A 26,987-nucleotide genomic window follows, 5' to 3' on the forward strand; every position below is an offset into this window, starting at 1 on the left:
TTAAAAAGCCTGAGGTTGTTTTTCAAAAAAATATTTTTCCATTATGTAGAAATGCCTGTTTCCCACAACCTACACAGTAAACCAAGTGCACTGTGAAATATATTCATTGTTACAGTACAGCAGGAATGGAGGATAGCAGTCATCAGTAATAAAGTACAACAGTTGAAGGGAGACCGACGACATTACCTGCATTATTTAGGTTGCCTTTTTCATTATGGTTGGGGAAATAGGCTGCAATTCGATTATGGTGTGATTTGGGGGGTGGAATTATTCAGCGATCAGTGACCCTCCTGCAAGCGGTTCACATGAGAAGTCAACTCAAATGAAGTTTACAGTGTATTATTCAGACTGAATGCTGCTTTACTCTGCAATCAGGATTCTTCATTTTATATATTTTGTAATTGCTTCCTAGTTATTTATATCTCAGGGCAAAAGGATTGGCTGGCTTGTATTGGAAAGAGCTGAGTCAACCAATAGTGTATGTTCCCCACCCTTCCATAAGCTTCCATTGTAGCTGTGAGAAACAACATGATTAATGACAGTGAAGGAAGCTGGCTACAGGATTGCTAATTTCCTATCCCTCTCTCCAAATACCCCTGGTGTATTTTGAGGATTTTTTTAACGTAGCTTTGGAGCAAATCACTTCCTATTCACTCTTCTTTGTGACCAACCAGCTCAATTCTTGCAGGAACTAACAGTACAGTGGGGTGAGTTTGCTTTAAAAACAAAAAAAAATGCAATTACTGATGAGATCCTGTAATGGATTAAAATAAATGATTTTGACTATATCGTAGTAAAAGAGAACCTGGTAAAGAAAATCAACGTATCTTTTTGCTTGGCAAGAAATCTTTGGCTGCTGACACAGTTGCATTTCAACTGAATGCTATGTTTCTTTTATACAAGTTAATAGAAATTGGCCCTTTAGAAACCTTGATTGCATGGAAGTGCACAAATTGCTATAAAATGTGAGATAATGATATGTAATTGTAGAAGCTGTTTCTCTCCCGTTAAAACCAAGAATTTCTTCTTCACAGCATTACTTTGTTTTGAAAATTATGTAGCAAGTGGTAATACGATTTGAACATTCTTGTTTGAAATGAGTAAATAGGATTCATATAATATTTTTTCTCAACTTAAGCATTTAAAAGGTATTTTGTGTATTAGGTCACATTTCAATCTCCTCCCTTTACAACTGCAATTTATGTTGCTATCACACACTTTACCTTGTCTGTATGCACTTTATTACAGTCCAGTTTTTGATTGGCATACAAAATCATGTATTTCTTCTTATCACTCGGACATGAAATGGGCATGTTTTATTGAAGGCATGTTTCTTCAAAAATTCAGATTTAAAAACAGTTTTGTTCTATATCGTATTTCACAGGTTGTCTTTTAATTTCTAAGCTGAAAATGTGTTGCTGGAAAAGCGCAGCAGGTCAGGCAGCATCCAAGGAACAGGAGAATCGACGTTTCGGGCATAAACCCTTTTAATTTCTAAGACCTGTTTTCATAAATGTGCAAAAATTGTTCCTTGTTGATAAGAAATCAGGCAGAGGTTGCTCTAAAAACTGCAAAGTAACAATAAGTGGGAATGAATTTTTTATTTTAAAGTGCTCTCTCCTCTGAGGCAGAAGGCTTTGGGTTCAAACCCACTTGAAAGCCTTGAGTATATGAAGTAGGCTGCTACTTTACTGTAGCACAAAGGGAGTGCTATATATTTGGAGGTGCTTTCTTTCAGATGAGATGCTGAATTGAGGAATTGTCTGCACAAGTAAATATATTGGATTTCAAAGCCCTATTTGAAGACTGACAAATAAGTTTTCTATGTTTCCTGGTCAACATTTTATCTCTCAAACAATGCATAAAACACAACATCTGATCACTTGCAGTATTATGGTTTGAAATCAGCTGCCACATTTCTTACATGACAGCAGTATCTAAACTTCAAAAGTACTTCATTGATTGTGACGTTATTTGGCACTCTCCAAAGCTTTTAATACCGTGTATGTATCTGAAGTCAAAGAAGATTCATTAATAAGTGACATTCAATCAAATGAATGATTTATTGTCACGTGTACTCTGCAATGAACAACACTGTAAAACAGAGTTTCAACTTTCGCCACATTCCGGAGCCATTTTAAATAGATTAAGAATAAACAGAATAAAACAATATGGCTGCAAGAGAATCCATCTTGGTTCTGCCACCTCCTCCATGAGTCCTGAGCCGGTTGACCAACCTGCGCTTCCACCTCTCCACTGCCTGTGGACCCCAACATCGGAGTCGCTACTCTCCAAGTGCCATCTTTTCATGGCTGGTCCACTTCACTGATGGGCCACCATGCCAGGTCCCGTTCTGGATCCACGCTATCCCTATGACCAAGGGTCTCTGGCCCCAGTGCCATTTTGTTGATAGGCCTAGAGCCGGGCCCTCCTGGTTATCACAACTAGGAGTCCCTGGTTCCACTGAAGCTGCCACTTTGTTGAAGCCTGCATTCCCTGCTCCAGGCCTATCGCAACCTGTAGTCCCTGGTTCCACCGTCAGGCCAGGCTGATGCCTCGCCAAGATTCCTGCTCTGGCCACTCTCCTCCATGATGTCAATTTTGCCGCTGCTGTTGACAGGAAGCAGATGAAGATAAAGAAAAGCAGAATGGGTAAGGGAAGAAGGGAGGGAACAGATGGGCCCTGGAGTGTGAATGCTGCCAACCTTGAGGATGCCGCCATCTTGCAATTCTTCCTTTAGCAAATCACAGGACACATATGTGCTTGAAGAATGAGTTGCAGTCATGATGTTCCAATTATGAGCTACTTTAATTTATATTCTAAAAACACACAAAGTTATTTGCAGTTGCCTTATTAGGTTTGATTTCTATATGAGCTGAGTGCTGGTTGCAGTTGTGCTTACTTACAACAATAAATAAGCAAATAAAATGACTGACTCTCCAATCTGTAATTCATTTGGAGGGTGTGCTGCATCTAACGTTTTTAGTGAAAGAGGGCTGCTGATCAAATGTTGCCTTTAGCATCTGTGGAAGCATTCATCATCATATCAACAATTTTAGCACGTGAGTGGCCAAAGGGGAAATACTGGAGATGTTCAGTGATGAACCAGTTAAAATGCAGAAAACATTGTAATAGAATATGACCATCCAAGCCACCATACTGGAACCCCCAAACAGTAACATAAACATTCAATCCCTTCATCACTGTTGAACAGTAGTTCTAGCATATACTACCCACAGAAATACACTGGAGCAATGTGTTCAGTTTCTTCAGCAGCAGCTGCCAGATCTGCAGGATTTTAATTCATGGGATTTGTTTTCATCTCTTAAGTCCCTTCTGCAATCACACATTGTGCAGACTTGAACATGTATTGCCTTTTTTGTTCATCATTGCTGGATCAAAATCCTGGTACCCCCTACATTGTAATTGTATGATACACTTATGGAGCTATACAAGATAGGTCAGCTCATTCAGATAGATGGCTGGTTTTTGATGCAGACTAGCACCAACAATGTGGGTTCAGTTTCTGTCCTAGCTGAGGTTATCCGGAATGACTCACCTTTTTCAACCTCTCTTTTGCTTGATGCCCGGTGACCCTCAGGTTAACCCACTGCCAGTCATCTCTGTCTCCAGTAAGAGAGCAGCCGTAAGAGAGCTCCAACGGACTATGGTGACTTAACCTATTAGAGATTTGAGAAGAAGACTCACCATCACCTTCTCAAGGCAGTAAGGAACGACCAGTGAATGCTATGAACACTCTGATAATGTTCAATTCCTAAGCTTGTGCTGCATTTGTATCATTTACAAAGCCTTATTTAAAAACTTAATTGCTGTAATTGGGTGAACTCAACGCCTAGTTGGTGTGCTGAGTGGTAGCAGGAAGCAGGAATGACTGCAGGTGATGAGTGATAAATGCAGACAGCGGCAATGATGGGGGCCTGCCTTTCTCTGCAGAAGACAGCAGGTAGCACCTCTGAGAGCCTGCAGCCTGGCTGAGCACAAAATGACCAAACAGCCAACTGTGGTGTGATGTACACAACCTGGCACAGTAACCCTGGGGTCTCAAGAGTTGTCTCTTTATTAACTTTTGCTAACATTGAACACAATACCTATATGCAAGCATGCATAAGCATAAGTTCAGGAGTGCCTATTTGCTGATTTTAAAATGACATTCTCATCCTCCCATTCCCATTAACTAGCTTCTCAAGCAGTCTGTTAATTGTTTCTTGACTCCTACCCAAAATTTTGAAAATTGGTAACATTCTGGAGGTGTCAGAATTGAGAGACACTTTCTGAGAAAGCAATCTTCAGTTTGTGCCCTGACCATTTTGATTATAGGCTCTAATAATTTTCGGACTGCAGCTGTTATTCTAAGTGCTGTATAATTTCCTGAGTTACTTATGCCCCTTTTCTTCACAGACAGGGTGACGTGCACTTTGCCAAAGTGAGAGAACGTCAAGAGATCATAGTTAGGGCATTTGTAATACTCTAAACTGATTTCTTTATTATCCATGGACAGAAAGGCATTGTTGTAAAAATAAAACAAACCTAGACACAAAAAGGAAATTCATTACTTTTTTTGACGTGGTTGTCATTTATCCTCATGAAATTTAAAATCTCCCATTAAAACCAGTGTGCTGTTTCTTTGTGCATGTCTAATCTCTGCATTTATACAATCTACTACTTAACAGTTGCTACCAGAGGTTCTGTGCTTACTATAATCCTCACTTTTTGTCTAGAATTCAATTGTTTCCATTCTCCACTTATCTCCTGTTATATTCTCTCCCATTATTGAAGTGATGTCAGTCCTAACCACTAAAACTACTCTATCTTTTAGACTATTTTCTCTATCTATCCTTATATGCTGGTATATTTAGTTCATAGTCCTGACTGTCTTATGAGCCTGATTTAGTATTATCCACTTTGTTGTACCTTCCAAGCCGAAATTTTCCCTGCAGTTTATTTTGTTTGTTTCAGTAATCCCCCTCTTTGATATAAAATGTTTATTTGAACCACAGACCTTAATCTGCCCCTTTCCACTTACGTTTCACTTTCACATTTCTTGTTTCTCATCATTGGTTTAATTGTTTTGCACTTATTGGATTTTTTTATCTGTGGTGCTTAAAGCACAACTTTTGCCCCCATTTCTAATGTTCTTATTTATGTTCAAAGTATTATTCATACTGCATTTTCCACATGAGTCTTCCATCTCCCACACTTCCTAATTTAAAGCTATGACTGCCTGATTAATCTGTTTTGCTAGGACCTTGGTACTGGTACCATGTGCCACATGAAACAGTACACCTCTTACCTATGCATTATACATTCACCTCCTTCATCTGCTTGTCTCCATGCATTATGGCTCTGTCAATGATCGAGAGATTCTGTGCATTGAGACTGCAGAGCTATTCTATTTTTACATTATTATCATTGTAGTGCCTATATTAATTGTTTATTTATATGAAAGCTGCTTACCCACTAACACTATTTTAGTGCAGTACGGATGGTAGAAATTATTTTTGATATTTAAACCATCATACATCTAAGGAAAAGCGTGTATGTGGTGGAGAGAGAAGGTCAATGGATCTGTCACTGTGCTTTGACAGGGTGAGTGGAGAATGGGGACCACTATGTGTATCTGTTGAAGAAGATTATTGCAAACACAACCAATTCCTTGCAGTTCTGTTGTAAGCTAAAATGAATACATCATTCGAACAATAGATTTTATACTTGGCTATGATTTGATCTGTGGATTAGCTCATGATATTTCATTACAAATATTGAATTCCTCAGTTCTTCCTTTATGTTCAAAATCTCTGTATCCATCTGTCTGCGTGATTTCTTCCATTCTGCCAGCCTGTTTTTATTTGATTGTTCAAATAAACTTGAATTGAATTACTTAAAAACATGGTGAAATCTTCAGAAAAGAATGCTGTGGTTGTTTATTTTTAAATCGACTTTAAGAAATATTCATTTTGCAGAGCTGTTCCATCAATTTATTTATGTTGATTTAATCCTTCCTCATACTCCAGGAACTGAACTCATCGAAATACTTAGGCAGTTCCTTGCACCCAGCCATTATTGACCAATATACACCTCTGTATGGATTCTGCAATATTTTGTGTCATCATCCTTTTGGTACAAAGCCTCTTGCTTGGAGTGGTTGAATATCATGGCCACATTGCTTTGAGTTACCCACAGAAATCCTGGGACTGAGATAATATGTTTTATCTAACTTTATCATGGGTTACATTCAACATTAAAATGCAGAATTTGCTTTCAGTTTAATCTGAATGATAGGATGTTTGCTTTCATTATTTATTTTCCTATTTGTATGTGTGTGAACAAACAGCACTTGAACTTATGATCCATTTGAAAGACTTCAAAATATAAGAAAGCCCTGAGGTTGCTATGGAGATAATTACCTGTGGGTGGGGCTATGCTGAACAGAAGCTCAGAACTGAGCAAAAGGCTAATCCAGATGTGGTAATTAATTCAGAGGATTTACAAAGTTCAGTGCAGGTGAGGCAGCTTGAGGTGCAAAAAGGAATCTGAAAAAGAAAGGCAGGAACAAGAAAGAGATTTGGAAATGTAAAGCCCTTGAGAGAGAAGAAAAATGAAAAATACATAGAGCGTGAGAAGGGAGGAAAGTGCAAAGGAGAGAGGGAGAGATCTGCAAAAAGAGAACAAATGCACATAGCATGAGCAACTAAAAACAAAGCACAGGTTACAGGGTGAAAGAGTTCAGAGAAAGAAAGTTGTATTTGGAAGTTTGATTTAACCACAAATCATCAATTAGTTTCTAAATTCACAGGAAGAGTGGTGGCATTTTTAGTCTGAGAAAGTTGCTGTCTACTTGAAGTGGCCAAAGGGTTCATAGACTCTTATGCTACAAAGTATGCTGATGGGTAAGGGTATGTCTCAAGTCTTCCACAAAAACAGTCTTCAGATTGTGAAACCATTCAGAGACATTCAGGTGTCAGATGGGAACCAGTGTGAAAACTTGATAAACAGGAAATTTGGCATTGGGAAAAGTGTTGCTTTAAGGAAATGATTGATGTGAATCATTTGGCAAAAATGGTCATTTCAAACCTAAAAGTGAAGATCAGGAATTAGTCGTTTTTTTTTATTTCCGTTGAAATAAACAAAAACAGGAATTGCTGGAAAAGCTCATCAGCATCTGTGGAGAGAAATCAGAGTTAACATTTCAGGTTGAGAGATCTTCCCTGAGAGTGCTTTCTCTCCACAGATGCTGCCAGACCTGCTGAACTGGACCAGCAATTTCTGTTTTTGTTTCTGATTTCCAGCATCCATTGTTCTTATTTTGCCTTCATAATGAGTATATCATGTAAAAATGTTGAAACAATTTTATTTTTATTTTATTTTCAAGAGGGTAGTCATAGTAGTAACAACAAGGATGTCTCAGAGGAATGTTCTCACGGGGGAGAGGGGCCAGCAAGAAGTCATTGTCCACATTGGAACCAACAATATAGGAAGGGAAAAGGTTGAGACACTGAATGGAGATTACAGAGAGTTAGGCAGAAATTTAAAAAGGAGATCCTCAAGGGTAGTAATATCTGGATTGCTCCCAGTGCTACGGGCTAGTAAGGGCAGGAATAGGAGGATAGAGCAGATGAGTTCATGGCTGAGGAGCTGGTGTATGGGAGAAGGATTCACATTTTGGACCATTGGAATCTCTTTTGGGGTAGAAGTGGCCTGTACAAGAAGGACAGATTGCACCTAAATTGGAAGGGGACTAATATACTGGCAGGGAGATTTGCTAGAACAGCTTGGGAGGATTTAAACTAGTAAGGTGGGGGAGTGGGACCCAGGGAGATAGTGAGGAAAGAGATCAATCTGAGACTGGTACAGTTGAGAACAGAAGAGAGTCAAACAGTCAGGGCAGGCAGGGACAAAGTAGGACTAATAAATTAAACTGCATTTATTTAAATGCAAGGGGCCTAACAGGGAAGGCAGATGAACTCAGGGCATGGTGAGGAACATGGGACTGGGATATCATAGCAATTGCAGAAACATGGCTCAGGGATGGGCAGGAATGGCAGCTTAATGTTCAAGGATACAAATGCTACAGGAAGGATAGAAAGGGAGGCAAGAGAGGAGGGGGAGTGGCATTCTGATAAGGGATAGCATTACAGTTGTGCTGAGGGAGGATATTCCCGAAAATACATCCAGGGAAGTTATTTGTGTGGAACTGAGAAATAAGAAAGGGATGATCACCTTATTGGGATTGTATTACAGACCCCGTAATAGTCAGAGGGAAACTGAGAAACAAACTTGTTAGGAGATCTCAGTTATCTGTAAGAGTAATAGGGTAGTTATGGTAGGGGATTTTAACTTTCCAAACATAGACTGGGACTGCCATAGTGTTAAAGGTTTAGATGGAGAGGAACTTCTTAACTGCTTACAAGACAATTTTCTAATTCAGTATGTGGATGTACCTACTAGAGAAGGTGCAAAGCTTGACCTACTCTTGGGGAATAAGGCAGGGCAAGTGAAGTGTCAGTGGGGGAGCACTTTGGGGCCAGCGACCATAATTCTATTCGTTTTAAAAGGATAGACCAGATCTAAAAGTTGAATATCGAAATTGGAGAAAGGCCAATTTTGATGGTATTAGGCAAGAACTTTGGAAAGCTGATTGGAGGCAGATGTTTGCAGGTAAAGGGACGGCTGGAAAATGGGAAGCCTTCAGAAATGAGAATCCAGAGAAAGTATATTCCTGTTAGGGTGAAAGGGAAGACTGGAAGGTATAGGGAATGCTGGATGACTAAAGAAATTGAGGGTTTGGTTAAGAAAAAGAAGGAAGCATATGTCAGGTATAGACAGGATAGATCGAGTAAATCCTCAGAAGAGTACAAAGGAAGTAGGAGTATACTTAAGAGGAAAATCAGGAGGGCAAAAAGGGGACATGAGGTAGCTTTGGCAAATAGATTAAGGAGAATCCAAAGGGTTTTTACGAATATATTAAGGACAAAAGGGTAACTCGGGAGAGAATAGGGCCCCTCAAAGACCAGCAAGGCGGCTTTTGTGTGGAGCCACAGAAAATGGGGGAGATACTAAATGAATATTTTGCATCAGTATTTAATGTGGAAAAGGATATGGAAGATATAGACTGTAGGGAAATAGATGGTGACATCTTGCAAACTGACCAGATTACAGAGGAGGAAGTGCTGGATGTCTTGAAATGGTTAAAGGTGGATAAATGCCAAGGACCTGACCAGGTGTTGCCTAGAACTCTGGGGGAAGCTAGAGAAGTGATTGCTGGGCCTCTTGCTGAGATATTTGTATCATCGATAGTCACAGGTGGGGTGCCTGAAGACTGGAGGTTGGCAAACGTGGTGCCACTGTTTAAGAAGGGCGGTAAAGGCAAGCCAGGGAACTATAGACCAGTGAGCCTGTCCTCAGTGGTGGACAAGTTGTTGGAGGGAATCCTGAGTGACAGGATGTACATGTATTTGGAAAGGCAAGGACTGATTCGGGATAGTCAACATGACTTTGTCCGTGGGAAATCATGTCTCACAAACTTGATTGAGTTTTTTGAAGAAGTAACAAAGAAGATTGATGAGGGCAGAGCAGTAGATGTGATCTATATGGACTTCAGTAAGGCGTTCGACAAGGTTCCCCATGGGAGACTGATTAGCAAGGTTAGATGTCATAGAATAAAGGGAGAACTAGCCATTTGGATACAGACTGGCTCAAAGGTAGAAGACAGAGGGTGGTGGTGGAGGGTCGTTTTTCAGACTGGAGGCCTGTGACCAGTGGAGAGCCACAAGGATCGGTGCTGGGACCTCTACTTTTTGTCATTTACATAAATGATTTGGATACGAGCATAAGAGGTACAGTTAGTAAGTTTGCAGATGACACCAAAACTGGAGGTGTAGTGGACAGCGAAGAGGGTTACCTCAGATTACAACAGGATGTGGACCAGATGGGCCAATGTGCCAAGAAGTGGCAGATGGAGTTTAATTCAGATAAATGTGAGGTGCTGCGTTTTGGGAAAGCAAATCTTAGCAGGACTTATACGCTTAATAGTAAGGTCCTAGGGAATGTTGCTGAACAAAGAGACCTTGGAGTGCAGGTTCATAGCTCCTTGAAAGTGGAGTTGCAGGTAGCTAGGATAGTGAAGAAGGCATTTGGTATGCTTTCCTTTATTGGTCAGAGTATTGAGTACAGGAGTTGGGAGATCATGTTGCGGCAGTACAGGACATCGGTTAAGCCACTATTGGAATATTGCGTGCAATTGTGGTCTCCTTCCTATCGGAAACATGTTGTGAAACTTGAAAGAGTTCAGAAAAGATTTATAAGGATGTTGCCGGGGTTGGAGGATTTGAGCTATAGGGAGAGGTTGAACAGGCCGGGGGCTGTTCTCCCTGGAGCGTCGGAGGCTGAGGGGTGACCTTATAGAGGTTTACAAAATTATGAGGGGCATGGATAGGATAAATAGGCAAAGTCTTTTCCCTGGGGTCAGGGAGTCCAGAACGAGAGGGCATAGGTTTAGGGTGAGAGGGGAAAGATATAAAAGAGACCTAAGGGGCAACGTTTTCACACAGAGTGTGGTACGTGTATGGAATAAGCTGCCAGAGGATATGGTGGAGGCTGGTACAATTGCAACATTTAGGAGGCATCTGGATGGGTGTATGAATAGGAAGGGTTTGGAGGGATATGGGCCGGGTGCTGGCAGGTGGGACTAGATTGGTTTGGGATATCTGGTCGGCATGGACAGGTTGGACCGAAGGGTCTGTTTCCATGCTGTACATCTCTGACTCTGACAGTGAAGAGTAGAGTGACTGTATCAGCAACTTGTCATGAGGAATCAGAAATTGAAAATTCTAAAGTTGACTCTTAATCAGGTTGGATAATACTAAGGATTTTTTTTACGAAAGGATACGATAATACATTATCTTCCAGAGATGTGGAGCAGTGACATAACCAAGCTTTTCAAAGAAGTGAGTTACTATGCACAGACAAGCCATGCTATTGATGCAAGCAAAGTTCTCACATATTAAACAACATCCTGACAGACTTAGCACTAAGACATTGGTTAAGTCAGGGAGGAGATCAAATTTAATTTTTGACAATTGTATTATTGAGCCAGTTCAGAGTGTCAGAGTTCACCAATTGTGATGGCTTCAAAACTGGATGGATCACAACGATTGTGTGTTGTCTATAGGAAGATAAGTGTTGTGACAGAAACAGATTCATATCCAATTCCACGTTTGGCAAATTGCAACAATAAAATTGGAAATTCAGCCTTTTGTGAGTAAGGTTGATTTGCTAAAGAATTATTTGCAGGTTCCCTGAACTTACCAAACTTAGAACATATTGATATTATGATCCCTGATGGTGTCAGGTTGTAGTACTGGAATGGGAATGTAAATTTGACATTGTATTCTTGCCAAACAACGTTGTTGCACAGGCATTTACCTTGTTGGTGTGGAGTCCTGACCCTTTAGTTTTTAACTGTTGGAAATTTTAAAAATAAATAGTTAACTTTTAACAATTAATTATTTCTTTTTAAAATTTCCAACAGTTAAAAACTGAAAAGGGCATCTTTTGTCCTTTATTTTCTTTTACACTGAATCCAATCTTTGGTTTGCTGTATTTCACTTGTAGAATCTGTTTTGACATTAAATTCACCCTTCCAACTAACATCTGCTGCTTCAGACTCTACAGCCCATTAACAATTCCTCAGCATGTTTGGACAAGAAGATAAACTGTTGTTTGCCGTCTTTTCAAAGGTGTCCGACAGAGAGTGCTGCATCATATTGTGTGAAAGATGGCAATTCTTCTGTACTGTGCTGGAGTGTCAGCCTAGATTAGGTACATAAATCTTTGGAGTGGAACTTGATCCTCTAGTCTTCCAAATAAGAGTTTGTCCAACCACCTAGTTCAGGAATAATCTGTAGCATGCAGAATATCCTGTAGCCCTGACAATTGTAGGTAAAAGCATCATTCACTTGATATAGAAATCAACATTTTTACAACCTTTAATTGTAAAGTAGGTTGAGTAGAGCTAAGATGTAGAAATTGGAAATGGCAATGAGAAGTGTATAAGAGTGCAATGAAGGAAGATTTCAGGGCCCAACTTTCTGTCGAAACAAAAATTGGCATTAGTCCCCTTAAATATATTTGAGCATCTAATATGTGATCTCTTCAAAGAAAGTGAGACTTGTTCTGTTGTGGATGCTTCAGCAGATTTTATGGTCAAAGCAGAGGCTAGTCCTTCAATGCAGTTACCTCAAGGCACTGCCAGCAAGGCGTGGGCCTGAAAATGTACCTGTATAAAACGGTAGCCATGATGTGGAGGAGCTAATGTTTGGACTGGGGTGGACAAAGTTAAAAATCACACAACACCAGGTTATAGTCCAACAAGTTCATTTGGAAGCAGTAGCTTTCAGAGTGCTGGTCCTTCATCAGGTGGCTGACAAAACTTGGTGTTGTGTGATTTTTAACTGTATAAAATGGGCATTTGGCCTCTTATGTGACAGATGGTGCCAGTTCACCAGTACTACACTATGTTTCAGTCTCTTGGCTTAGGGATGATTCTGTTCAGGCCAAAAGCAATATCAAAGCAACTTTCCCCATCAATAACTGTCTAAAACAGGAAGTTGGATCCCTTTCACTCATTCTCACTGCCATCCAATACTGAATTCACCCCCTAGGTTATTTGGTTACTTGAAATGATCTTCCCTCATAAAACTAATATTTTTTTTTCAATTCTTATGGGATCAGAGGCTGTAAAGTCATGCCTTTGACTATTACTTCAGTGTGATGCCACAGTCCCAACCTTGAACCATATTTAAACAGTTGGGCTAGGATAAGAATGACTGACTGCTCACCTGAACATGGTAGGTAGCCAAATGAGAGCCATATCGCATTAATGCCTCTTTCCGATGATGATTGTGGTTTCCATCTGAATACAGGCTTTGGGCATTGGCCAAATTTTGGCCTAGCAACCTCATGGCAGGAAAGTTCAGTGGAACTAATCCAGAGAGAGGCTGTCCACATCTGTTTTATGACAGCCAGGCCATAGCTGTGGCTGCTGGAGGTCAAGTGGAAGGTTTGGACCTGTACAATCATACCCAAGGTAAACCTATTGATTACCGTGTACCCTCCTTCACTGCTCCTTCATGTTGAGCATCCCTTAGGGGAAATAGTGATGGTGCCAAAGGTGTGGAATGTATTCAGGATGGGAGACTTCAAACTCCATTGCCAAGTGTGGCTTGGTGGCAGCAGCAGTACTGACCAAGTTGGTTGAATCCTAAAGGACTTTGGTGCTAGACTGGATCTGCAGCAGGTGATAACAGAACCGAAAAGTGGGCAAACCAAATTTGACCTTATTCTCACCAATTTGCCTGTCATGAAAACATGTTCATGCCAATCTGGTAAGATTAACTACTGCCTATTCCTCAAGGAGATGAATTTCCGTCTTCACATGAGGATACTCGCCGTCTTATTGTGTAGCGATAAGCAAAATGGGAAAAATTTCAACAGATCTAGCAGCTCAAGGCTGCCTATTCATGAGGTGTTAATGAACCATCAACAGCAGCAAAATTGTATAGAACCCTCCATGGTCTAGCTTAGCTTCTGCTCCACCATTACCATTAAGCCAGGGAATCAACCCTGGTTTCAATAACAAGTGCAGGAGCAACGCTAGGCATACTTAAACAAAATATCAACTTAATGAAGCTACAGACCAAGCCTATGTGCATACCAAACAGCATAGACAGGGCTACGTGATTCTGCAGCCAATTAATCAGATCTAAGCTCTGCAGTCCTGCCACATCAACTCATGAATGAACAATTCACTGGAGGAGGAGTCTCCACAACTATTCTAGCCATAACCCCGCACTTCAGGCTATGAGCAATAAACCGCTCTTTGATACTCAGTTCGTCAGAGACAGTCAGCTCTTGACTTCATTACAGCCTTGAATCAGACATGACCTCCAGAGCAAAAGTGAAAATGACTACCCACCACATTTGAGTAAGTGTGGCATCAAGGGACTCGAGCAAATTTTGGATCAATGTTAGTGAGGAGGAACTCTCTGGTGTCATATTGAGCACAATGAAAGGTGGTTATGATTGTTGGAGAGCGGTTATTCTCACTCCAGGACAGAAGCTCCTCATGGTAGTGCTGTAAGCCCAGCACTCTTCAGTTGATTCTTCAATGACCTTCCCTCATCATAAGATCAGAAGTGAGGATGTTCATTGGTCATTGCAGAATATTCAGCATAATTTGTGACTTGTCAGATACTGGTGCAGAGTCGAGAGTGTGGTGCTCTGCCGATCAGGCAGTACCTGAGGAGCATGGGAATCAACTTTTTAAGTGTAAGCACTTCATAAGGAGCTTATGCTTGAAATATTGACTCTCCTGCTCCTCAGATGCTGCCTGACCGGCTGTGCTTTCCAGCACCACACTCTCGACTCTGATCTCCAGCGTCTGCAGTCCTCACTTTCTCCCAGATACTGGAGCAGTCCATGACTAAATGCAGTAACTGTTGCACAATATCCAGGCTTGGGCTGAAAAGTTATAAATAATATTTATATCATGGAATGGGAACACATGGGAGTTTTTGGAATTCTCTTCCCAAAATGATTGTGGAAATAGAAACTTTTAATATCTTTAGGGTAGAGGGAGGTAGATTCTTATCAGGGATAGGAGGGAATGTTTAGTTAAGGTTACAATCAGATCAGCCCATTAAATGGAGGAGATAGGTCAGGGTCTGAATGGCCAACTTCTGCTTCTGATTTTGTCTGCTAATATGTTCCCTTCCAAGCCATTCACCAACCGGACTTGGAAATCGCTGTTCCACCTTTGTCACTTGGGTAAGTTGTGGACCTTCCAGCATTGTGGGTGTACCTACACTACAAGGAATGCAATGGTTCAGAAAGGCAGCTCACCACCACATCCTTGAAGGTAACTCAGGATCAACAATGAATGCTGTCCCAATCAGTGAGGTGGACGTATACTTAGATTAGATTCCCTACAGTGTGGAAACAGGCCATTTGGTCCAACAAGTGCGCACCGAACCTCTGAATGTTAACCCACCCAGACTCATTTCCCTCTGACTAATGCACCTAACACTATGGGCTATTTAGCGTGGCCAGTTCACCTAACCTGCACATCTTTGCTCTGTGGGAGGAAACCAGAGCACCCAGAAGAAACCCACGCAGACACAAGGAGAATGTGCAAACTCCAACAGGCAGTCTCCCAAGGCTGGAATCAAACCTGGGTCCCTGGCGGTGTGAGGCAGCAGTGCTAGCCACTGTGCTGCCCCTTGAATGGAGTTTACTTGAAATTTGCAGGCTTCTCCGGTGAGTCACAATGCTCTCCAGACATCCTGTCACTGACGCTGCCAGGCTGGTCCTCATTTATTGTGCTGTCTGAAATACCATTCAGTAGCTAATATCTGAATCTCCTACAATTCCTACCACAGGCAGTTTTATACCTGTGAGGATTGTTTTGGCAGTGTGGTTATATGTCATATTTATGAAGCTGTAATTTGCCATTGCATTGCAAGGGAACTTGGCTTTATAGTGCCTTGTGTCTTAAAGATAAAGACATTTTGCACTTCATAAACCTCCAAGGTCAGCTCCTGAAAAGGGAAACGTGAGAGCTTTTTTTAAATTTGGTTGGTCCATTATCTTGCTTTCATCCATGTTAAAGCTAATTAATTATTAAACAAGAAAGCTCAGGAAGATGCTGTGTTATTTAAAGGTATGGACAGGATTTGGCAGCTCTCTGTTTCAGAACAGTGGGTATGAACTGGGCTGCCAGTCAAAATTGCCCAAGGCCTCACTCATAAGGATGTCAGTGTGACAAGGGGGTCTGGGCACTTGATAAGGTGCTGCACAGGAAACTGGGAGAATGGGCAGCTAGCACCTAGGCTATGATAGTGTCCTGCACCTCTCTACCTGTCAGAGAGGCTGCAGGACAAGCAACAAGGTTGGCCAACGGCAATTCGGGATTTGCCTGCTCAGAAAGACAGTGGGGGATGACTGTCAGATTTTTGGTCTCATCATAATGAGGGGCAGCACTTTCCATAGGAAAGGCATAATCTTGTTCACCAAGACAGCATGAGAGAACAAGGGAGGGCCAGAAGGCAGCAGATGCCAAACTCTCACCAGGGATCTATTACTTAAGATGGAGCAACCTGACGATGACCAAGACCCAGTTCTGCAGGAGGACCTCTGTGCCATCTGTGCCCTCATCTGTGAACATCTCAAACCACGCTGCACTGGTCATCATGCCCTGCCAGCATGGATCAAAGTCACTCGTCTCCTCAACTTGTTCACTTCTGACTCTATCCAAGGATTATCTGTGGATCTTATACGCATCTCAAAAACAGCTGTACACCACTGCAATGCACTGGTTTTAGCTAAGTTGGCCAGCAGGTATATTTAACAACCGATGGGGTCTTGAGAGCAGAGGGAACTGGGTTTCCCTTGCATTGCTCAATTCCCCAGTTGCAGGGGGAACATCAGTTATACCCATGCAGTGGCAGGCCAGTCCAATCCATCAACAGGAAAATCTTCTATTCTCAAAACATCCAATTGGTCTGCAATTTCTCTGTTTACTATTGTTTTTCTGGTGCTGCAAAGACCTATCCCAGCTGGCCTCAAGTCACCACCTCATTTTCCAAAATATGTGAATGGATCCTCAGGAACAAGGAAATCCCTTGATGCCTCAGGAAACCTCAGACAGAGGCACGGAGGTAAGGGAACCCTGACACTTGCTCAGCAGAGCAACCACAGAGTGAACCATTGGGCTTCTGCAGGGACCTTTCCTATATATGGACTGGTCAGGCTGTGCTCTCCCTGTAGGGGTCTTCATCATTGAGGTGGTCTGTAGTGATCTTCATAATTATCCTCCAGACAGCTGTGGACCTTGAAAGTGGTGAAGTTCTGATCGAAGATAGTCCACGAAAGCATGAGTGCTGAATCTCACAAGTAAACTAAAATTTTACTGTTAGAAGGTTCAATCGACTTAGCATTAAAATCTGTGGATCCTTCTAAGACTGATGTTCTGTCTATCTGCACCAAGGATTCATCCTGACGACTATGCTGCAAATTTAGTTCCCTGCATGTTGTGGGTTGTGGAATGATTATATATTTTCCCGATTATGTTTTACATGGAGTAAGGAAACTCCCAATTACAAAGAACGTCAGACACCCACCCCAGATGTGAGAGAGTAAGACCCAAAACTCATAAGAACTTGATTGTACTGTTTTTATGTCAGCTTTCTGACATCTGCCTATCAGCATCGCAAATGGAATGCTAAGAAGTCAGAAATTAGGATCTCTATCCCAATAAATTAAACGTTCAACAAAGACCTTTATGCTTGTCTGTTAGCAATAGGAAAATATGTGTTCGTATATAATGTTGCACAAAAACTGGATCATTTATTCGACTGCAGGCATCATTGAAAACACAAAATCTGCTTGGATTTTCCATTCAATCTGCAGTTGGTTATCTTCAAAGGGGCCCAAGACTGCCAATGATGTTATGATTTTCTAATTAGGATTGTGGAGGATGAAATTGTGGAAGTTTAGGACTCAAATAAAGCTCAAACATCATTGCTAGCTCAGTTGGCTGGATGGTTGGTATGGTTGGTGATACAGAATGACACCAACAGCAAGGGTTTAATTCCTGTACTGGCGGAGGTTACCATGAAGGTGCTGGCTTGCCCCTTGTCTGAAGTGTGGTGACTTTCATGTTAAACTCACCACCAGTTCTCTCTCTCAAATGAGAGTATGGAACTGTGGTGATTTTACTTATTCTTATCATTAGACATTAAATAATATTGGCTGTTGATAATAGATCTGTACCTCATTGTTTTTAAAATTGCTAATATGAAGCCACTTGCATGGCTTTATTAAAGTTTTATAACTGGATGATGATATAGATTTAATATGCAATATAAGGGATTTGTTTGATATTAAGCCATTGATTGCAGCAAAACTGTATTTCGAACAGGCAGGACAATATATGCCTCGTAATATTTTCAGAACTGTGACCACATGATGTATTACTGTTCAAAACTGAAAAGAGAATGAGTGGTAATTTAGTTTGGGGATAAATTAAAGATTTTCAGAGAAATGTAGTGAGAAATAGAATATTTCTGGATCCATTCGATCACTGGGTGCGAATTAGGAACATAAATGTTTCCTCTATGATATTCCTCACTTTTGTGAGAAAGAAAATACTGATAATGTATTTTTCCACATTTTGTTCTCTTTAACGTCCATCACTTTCACACTAGTATTGTGATTTCTTGCAGAAACATATCTTGATCTTCATATATACTCCTAGAATTTGTATTAAAATATCAGTCCTGTGAACAATCGAAACCATGATCAATATCAGGTTTAAGATGCATAAAACAAATAAGGATTTGTTTCAACAATAAAGAGCAATGTAATAATATTAATCAGTTTAAAAGGTGTCTTTAGAATATTTAAGATTTCATTTGTTACAATTTGAACACATTGTTATTTAACACACGTGGTGCCACTGTTTAAGGAGGGCGGTAAAGACAAGCCAGGGAACTTTAGACCAGTGAGCCTGTCCTCAGTGGTGGGCAGGTTGTTGGAGGGAATCCTGAGGGACAGGATGTACATGTGTTTGGAAAGGCAAGGACTGATTCGGGATAGTCAAAATGGCTTTATCCATGGGAAATCATGTCTCACAAACTTGATTGAGTTTTTTGAAGAAGTAACAAAGAAGATTGATGAGGGCAGAGCATTAGATGTGATCTATACAGACTTCAGTAAGGTGTTCGACAAGGTTCCCCATGGGAGACTGATTAGCAATGTTAGATTTCATGGAATACAGGGAGAACTAGCCATTTGGATACAGAACTGGCTCAAAGGTAGAAGAGAGGGTGGTGGTGGAGGGTTGTTTTTCAGACTGGATGTCTGTGATCAGTGGAGTGCCACAAGGATTGGTGCTGGGTCCTGTACTTTTTGTCATTTACATAAATGTTTTGGATGCAAGCATAAGAGGTACAGTTAGTAAGTTTGCAGATGACACCAAAATTGGAGGTGTAGTGGACAGCGAAGAGGGTTACCTCAGATTACAACAGGATGTGGACCAGATGGGCCAGTGGGCTGAGAAGTGGCAGATGGAGTTTAATTCAGATAAATGTGAGGTGCTGCATTTTGGGAAAGCAAATCTTAGCAGGATTTATACACTTAATAGTAAGGTCCTAGGGAATGTTGCTGAACAAAGAGACCTTAGAGTGCAGGTTCATAGCTCCTTGAAAGTGGAGTTGCAGGTAGCTAGGATAGTGAAGAAGGCGTTTGGTATGCTTTCCTTTATTGGTCAGAGTATTGAGTACAGGAGTTGGGAGGTCATGTTGCGGCAGTACAGGACATTGGTTAGGCCACTGTTGGAATATTGCATGCAATTCTGGTCTCCTTCCTATCAGAAAGATGTTGTGAAACTTGAAAGAGTTCAGAAAAGATTTATAAGCATGTTGCAAGGGTTGGAGGATTTGAGCTGTGGGGAGAGGCTGAACAGGCTGGGGCTGTTTTGCCTGGAATGTCGAGGCTGAGGGGTGATCTTATAGAGGTTTACAAAATTATGAGGGGCATGGATAGGATAAAGAGGCAAAGTCTTTTCCCTGGGATCGGGGAGTCCAGAACTAGAGGGCATAGGTTTAGGGTGAGAGGGGAAAGATATAAAAGAGACCTAAGGGGCAACTTTTTCACACAGAGGGTGGTACGTGTATGGAATGAGCTGCCAGAGGATGTGGTGGAGGCTGGTACAATTGCAACATTTAAGAGGCATCTGGATGGGTATACGAATAGGAGGGGTTTAGAGGGATATGGGCCGGGTGCTGGCAGGTGGGACTAGTTTGGGTTTGGATATCTGGTTGGCATGGACAGGTTGGACTGAAGGGTCTGTTTCCATGCTGTAATTCTCTATGACTCTATGACTTTGCTCTATATTTGTCAAGATATGTACAGAAGAATGTGACAAATCAATTGAGAATAATTTATATAATGTAAAAATGCATGACAATCCTCAAGCATATTTATAAATGGGGGGATTGATTAGAACCTTTAGAAATGTCCAATAGGGTGTGAATTATAGCCGTCAATGTTTTCATGATTTCCAACACAGTAAATTATTCACAATTCCAGCACATCTTGATTATTTTTCAGTTTTTCAAAAGATATTGTTATCTGGAATATCTTGAGTTTATGATTATATACTATTCTTATTTTATCAGAATGATAATCCATTATGCAATATAGTAGTCGCGCCTGCACAGGTACAGCCAGTGATGTTATCCAGCATGGTGACATCAATTGATGAGTGGGGCATGGGAGGGGAGATGGAGGGTGGACCTCTGTTGGGGAATGGGAGTGATATTGGGGTCAGGCGGAGATCGGAATAGGTGTTGAGGAGCTGAGGGGAGTGGGGTGGGAGGTGTAGTGTGGTGGAGGGGGCGAGTGTGCACTGGAGATTGTGGTCCAGATGAAGCCTTCACTGGAGTGGGGCAAGGCCTGGACTGATATCTATGCTGAAGACCTGTGCCAAACAGAGATCAACTTCAAAATAAAACAACCTCTTTTTAATTTCTTGTATTGGCGACTTTATTCTATATCCAGGCAGCCACTTCCTGTCCTCACTGGAGAATAATATCAGCCTTCTTGCTGATCTTTGCACTACCAGGCTGGCAATCATACAATACTCTGCCTTTTATGAATAGAAATCCTTCAGACTTATTAAGTATGAAGATAATAAATATCTACATGACCAATCCCATTTTTTAACCAGTAACTCCCTTAGTAATTCAGTAACAAAGAGATATGTAACTTACCTGTGCTGTTAACCTAATAAATAGGTAGTACCATGATTGAAAGCACTAAATTATGACTGGCATGATATTGAAGTCCCTTATAAATTCCAACCAAAGACAAGAGAATGAAATGCTGAAATTGTAAATTTTGACTGCATTGAGTGCAAACTTTCCGTGTTCAGTTCTATTATACATAGCAATAGAATCTTACTGCACAAAAGGAAGCCATCTTTGAAGAACAGTCTAGTTAGTCCCACCCTCCAGCTCCTTCCCAATCAACACCATCAGCAGACAGCACTTGACATGAGTTTCTGAAAAATTGGCTGTCCTCTAACAATACTCCTCAGTCCCACCCATTCCTTCCACAATAACGTGCACTGTACTACCCAGTTTGATACTAATGCTTCCAAACGCTTCAGACTGAAGAGTGGAGTTAAACATGATTGCACAGACTCCTAACTCATCTGCATCCTTTCCAAGGTTGGACATACTTCCTATTATTTGTTGCCCAGAATTGAATATGGTTTTCTACCTGATGTCTAAAAGCTATTTTGAAAAGATTTTCCTGCTTCTGTACCCTTTGTCTCTTTATTATGAAGCTAATGGTCCCAGATGTTTTAACAGCCTTTTCAATTTGTGTTACGGAAGTCCAAAACATAAGCATGTGTGCCCTAATTTTTTTTCTGTTCTTGCACCCTTTTTAAAAATTTTAGTTCATATTGCCTCACTTCATTCTTCAGCCCAATGTGTAACATTTCCTTTAATTCAGTTTCGTTAGCTGCTTGGTTACCTGTTTCAGCAGTGTTGATGTCTGCTATTACCCTCCTCATCGTTCATTACATTTTCAAGTTCTGTTTTTATTTTTAAATGCTTCAAAATTATCCTTCCTCTGGCCAAGTTCCAACTGAGCAGTGGTCACAATAATGACCCCCAAAGGATATGCCAGTGCTTACATTCTGCTATCTGGAGTAGCAACTATTCACCAGCATTGTCTACGATCTGTCGCCTGGCCAGTATTGTATCAATGCAGCCACTGCCTATTAATTTCACAAGCTTCAATTTTATTAATAAATCTGTTGTTGGAACTCTGCCAAACAGGTTCAAGAGAATGAATGGTTTTCTCCTGCTCCTATTATAAATAATGTCAACTGAACTACTCTCTTCAACTTTGTTATTTATTTGAAGAACTCGATGCAGTTTGTCGTATGCAATTAAACCACCACAGACTGTTAATAAAAAGCCAAAGAACTCTGGATGCTGACAATCAGAAAAACAAAAATTACTGGAAAAGCTCAGCAGGTCTGGCAGCATCTGTGGAGAGAAACCAGTGTTAGTATTTCAGGTTCAGTGATCCTTCCTCATGTTCTGTGTAAGGTTCACTGGACCTGAAACATGAACACTGATTTCTCTCCACAGATGCTGCCAGACCTGCTGAACTTTTCCAGCAATTTCTCGTTTTGGTACAACAAATTCTTGCTGGCTGCGATTAATTAAACCAAACTTCCCCACTGCTAATTTTAAAGAAAAAAGTGACCCCAATAAATTTTAAAAGCTTCTAATTCATTTCAGAATGGTGTATTTGCTTGTCTCAGATCTGGACCTGAAAGAGTTTAATGCAGTATTTATTTATTAAGAATTTCTGTCAGGTGAAGCACCGAATTTACTGGTTATTGTTGTGCACACTTCAAATAGATAAAGCAATTATAATTTATAAACATGTTATTTTGTGATAGCTTTTGGCCATAGTTTTAAGTTTAGCAACAAATGCCCCAATTTTGGTTTCCCCTGCATTTTTGATTCTAAATCTCAGATGGGTTCAGCTTCTGCAATTCCTATGACATCCATTAAAATATATGTTTTATCTCTAATTTGTTTTTAATTTAAACTCAATTGGAGTTACTTTTCTGTTGAGTTGGAGATCCTGACACAAGCAACATGAAACGAAATCAAGAGCACGTTGTCAAATTAAATATTCAATGGTTTTACTTTTGCATTTTCTTTTGTCTGAACTCTGCATACGTCTTCTGTGCAGCTCTTTGTGAACGAGCTTAGCTGGTGTACAAGCCAGACATTTAGATATGCAGCCGTTAAAAGCTCCAAAGGAAGTGATGCCAAAGTCCTGATTGCTCACAAATTGAGTCTTTCCACTGACTGACACTGATCCTGTGATGGACTTCCCTCTTAATCCTCACAGGCAATTTGCTTATGCAGTGGCTGACGAGATAAGAGTTCCTGCTCTCCTTGCTTGATCCTTTATTGGATTACAATGTCAGAAATCAGAGAAAGTTCAGCTTCCAAGCGGTTGTTCATTTAACTAACAATTATTACATTTTATTTGCCTAGAGAATGTTTTGTTCATTCAAAGCATAGCCATTTTAAATGCCAGCATGTTCTTCCAATTATTTTGGGATGGCTACTCAGCCTTACAATTATTAGATTAGATTAGATTAGATTAGATTACAGTGTGGAAACAGGCCCTTCGGCCCAACAAGTCCACACCGACCCGCCGAAGCGAAACCCACCCATACCCCTACATTTACCCCTTACCTAACACTACGGGCAATTTAATATGGCCAATTCACCTGACCCTGCACATCTTTGTGATGTGGGAGGAAACCGGAGCACCCGGAGGAAACCCACGCAGACACGGGGAGAACGTGCAAACTCCACACAGTCAGTCGCCTGAGTCGGGAATTGAACCCGGGTCTCTGGCGCTGTGAGGCAGCAGTGCTAACCACTGCTTATATTATTAAGTTGTAGTTCAAACTAGAGTCATAGAGTCATAGAGATATACAGCATGGTAACAGACCCTTCAGTCCAACCCGTCCATGCCGACCAGATATCCCAACCCAATCTAGTCCCACATGCCAGCACCTGGCCCATATCCCTCCAAACCCTTCCTATTCATATACCCATCCAAATGCCTCTTAAATGTTGCATTTGTATCAACCTCCACCACTTCCTTTGGCAGCTCATTCCATACACTTACCACCCTCTGTGTGAAAAAGTTGCCCCTTAGGTCTCTTTTATATCTTTCCCCTCTCACTCTAAACCTATGCCCTCTAGTTCTGGACTCCCTGACCCCAGGGAAAAGACTTTGTCTATTTACCCTATCCATGCCCCTCATAATTTTGTAAACCTCTATAAGGTCACCCCTTAACCTCCGATGCTCCAGGGAAAACAGCCCCAGCCTATTCAGCCTCTCCCTATAGCTCAAATCCTCCAACCCTGGCAACATACTTGTAAATCTTTTCTGAACCCTTTCAAGTTTCACAACATCTTTCCGATAGGAAGAAGACCAGAATTGCACACAATATTCCAACAGTGGCCTAACAATGTCCTGTACAGCTGCAACATGACCTCCCAACTCCTGTACTCAATCATGCTCTTTAGTTGCAGAAGTGATTGATCACAGAAGGTGAGCCAAATTTTCACCCAATCTGTTCAATTCATCATGGAGGCACTGGGGAGAGGGGGTATTCCCAGGGGAGGAGAGAGATGGAAAGGCATCTATTCCAACCACAGGAAGTGAATTAGTTATTTACATATTAAAATGGTGTAACTTGCCTTCACTTTATCTGTTGTCCTATTCTTAACCATAGGTTGCTGGGTTTTTCAAGTTGCAGGAAAGTTGGTATTTTAAAGAAGGACACAACAGTTGAATCGTGAGGTATGTACCCTTGCTGCACTGCTTGTGAGTCAGCAGGAGAAGAAGCGTTTTCCCTTGGTCCAACAGTCTAACCTATAAACACCTTTCACAATATCTTTGCTCCCTTCTAAAGACCATCCCAGCCTTATGACCACCAGCAGGACTCCACTCCAGGCAATTAGAAGCCCTCCCTTAAGAGAGGCTCTTTGAGACACACTCCTCCTCTCCTACCTTCAGGTCAGAATGCCAGACTTCAATGAGAAACTACATGATTCGGGGTGTTCCTGCCCTTCTCCCAATCTCAACAATTGATACAGGTCAAACTCGGATGATCTCCCTCACTCTCCATTATACCTACATGCTGTCATAGCCATCAAGCCTGTCAATCACCCTTCACAGAACAGCTCAGATTAAAGTTCAGGCCTGGGTTTTAAGCTAAGTCAGTTAGGAGTTCCAATTGTAAAATAATTTCAACTAATGAATATTCCTTTAAAAATACTGTGGTACAGCAGATAATTGCTTCTATTATCTGGATGTTTTTAGATACCTGAACAATATACAAAGCTGGCCCGACAAGCAATGATAAAGATACAAGAATCAACGTGGTCACATTGATTGATGTTTTGCAAAGTTTTTTGTTTAACTCAAAATACCCAATGAGTGTACTGCCCAATTTGATATGAAAAGGCTATCGCATGTTTTATTGGAAAATAGTTTGTTAATATCAGAATTTTCTGACTGAGCACACTGCAAACTGTTTTCAAGAACAGTCATATAAGGTTAAACAGACCAGCTATAACAGGTATAATAATTTAAAAATGAATAATTGCTTGAAAATATATGGCTGTATTTTACATAGTTCAATATTTGATTATTTATGGTTTGCAGAACACAGTATAAAAGAAAAAGTCCAAGAAGAAACTATTTACAATATTGAGCTCAGTATACATATAAATAAAATTATTGCCCAATAAAGAAACATGCTTATAGTCCCTTACAGATAATTTTACCTTACCAGCTTTAAGCATTTCAGCATTGTGGCACAATAGATGTTGATTATCCTGTGTTCATTGCAGTTAGCACACAAACTTCATGCGGTCCACTATCATAAATAATTGGACTGTGAAGCTAAGCCAAGCAAACTGCTGAATGACTGCATGTGTACGAATGGATTCCAAATCTTGAAGGGATAGTTTGAGTTAAAGTTAACCTGTGCTACTTAAAGGGCGGTTGTACTGTGACTGGAACAGGGGCTGGAAATCATTCTACAGTTGATTCTGACCAGAAGACTGGCTCCACATGGAATAGACTGAGTTCCAAGATTTTCTAATGCTGCACTCGAGGTTTTGGTGCTCGAGACCCTCCAGACAAGCATTGCAAAGGAGTGGGTCCAGTTGGTCAGAAAATAATCCATAGATGAGAGTTTTGGGATGCAGTGACACATGACCTCATGCAAGTAGTTAAATCAGTCAGTGCATCTTCAAATACCATGTTCCTTAAATACATCCCGACTCTGCCATCCCCTAATTTAACACATCATAATCTAATGTTGTAGAACAGAGAGATCGAGGGATTCAGGTACTTAATTCTTTGAAATTTGTGCCACATATAGACAGAATGGTTAAGAAGGCATTTAGCATGCTTGCCTTCATTACTCAAATCTTTCAATATAGCAGTTGGAACATCTTGTTGAGGTTGTACAGGACATTGGTGAGGCATCTCCTGGAATACTATGTTCAGTTATGATCGCCCTGTTATAGGAAAGCTATCATTAAGCTGAAGAGGGTTCAGAAGAAATTTACCAGGATGTTGCCAGGAATAGAGGGTTTAAGTTATGAGAGGCTAGATAGGCTGGGACATTCTTCCCTGGAGTGTAGGAGGTTGAGGGGTGAGCTTATAGAGGTTGATAAAATTATGAGGGGTATAAATAAGGTGAATAACAAGTGCCTTTTCCCTAGGGTGGAGGATTTCAGACTAGGAGTCATATTTTAAGGCGAGAGGAGAAAGATTTTTTAAAAAGGGGCAATTTTTTTTAGGGTCATTGGTGTGTGGAATGAACTTAGAGGAAGTGGTTGATGCAGGTACAGTTACACCATTTAAAAGACATTTGGATAAGTACATGAACAGAAAATGTATGGAGGGATATGGGCCAAGTACAGGCAGGCATGACTAGTTTTGTTCAGAATTATGATCAGCATGGACTGGTTGGACTGAAGGGTCTGTTTCCATGCTGCATGACATGAATGACTCTGACTCTATGACTCTACACTCTCCTACCAGCAATCTCTATCAATCATGGTTTGTACCTAATACACTTCTCACTCATAGCTTTTCCTCACATTCATACACTTAACATTGTTGCAAACTTCACACTGATCTAACACTTTGTGCACGCTGCTAGCTATTCAAGTGTGATGGCCATATAACTGAAACATGTTGCACCATTCTCACTGTCAAACTTTCCTCCCTCTTTTTGGGCAGGGTGGTGTTTATACTGAGTTTTCAGCAC

The 26,987-nt window shown here is 40.9% G+C and overlaps 1 protein-coding gene across 17 annotated transcripts in view; it reads left to right on the forward strand.

Annotated features, from left to right (window-relative positions):
- Nucleotides 1-26,987, forward strand: part of rbfox1 (RNA binding fox-1 homolog 1) — a 1,740,493-nt gene that overhangs the window by 1,353,053 nt on the left and 360,453 nt on the right. Inside the window, exon 1 of one of the 17 annotated variants that reach the window (XM_043711608.2) lies at nt 568-707. The exons of the other annotated variants lie outside the window; for them this stretch is intronic. The gene's annotated coding sequence lies outside the window, so the exon portion shown is untranslated. Of the gene's footprint in view, nt 1-567; nt 708-26,987 lie in introns of those variants that run through there. 17 annotated transcript variants of the gene reach the window in all.

This window comes from Chiloscyllium plagiosum, unplaced genomic scaffold (assembly GCF_037043375.1).
Source record: "Chiloscyllium plagiosum isolate Xiang-an unplaced genomic scaffold, Cpla_swu_hap1 HiC_scaffold_20, whole genome shotgun sequence".
In the NCBI taxonomy this organism is placed as follows: Eukaryota; Metazoa; Chordata; class Chondrichthyes; order Orectolobiformes; family Hemiscylliidae; genus Chiloscyllium; species Chiloscyllium plagiosum.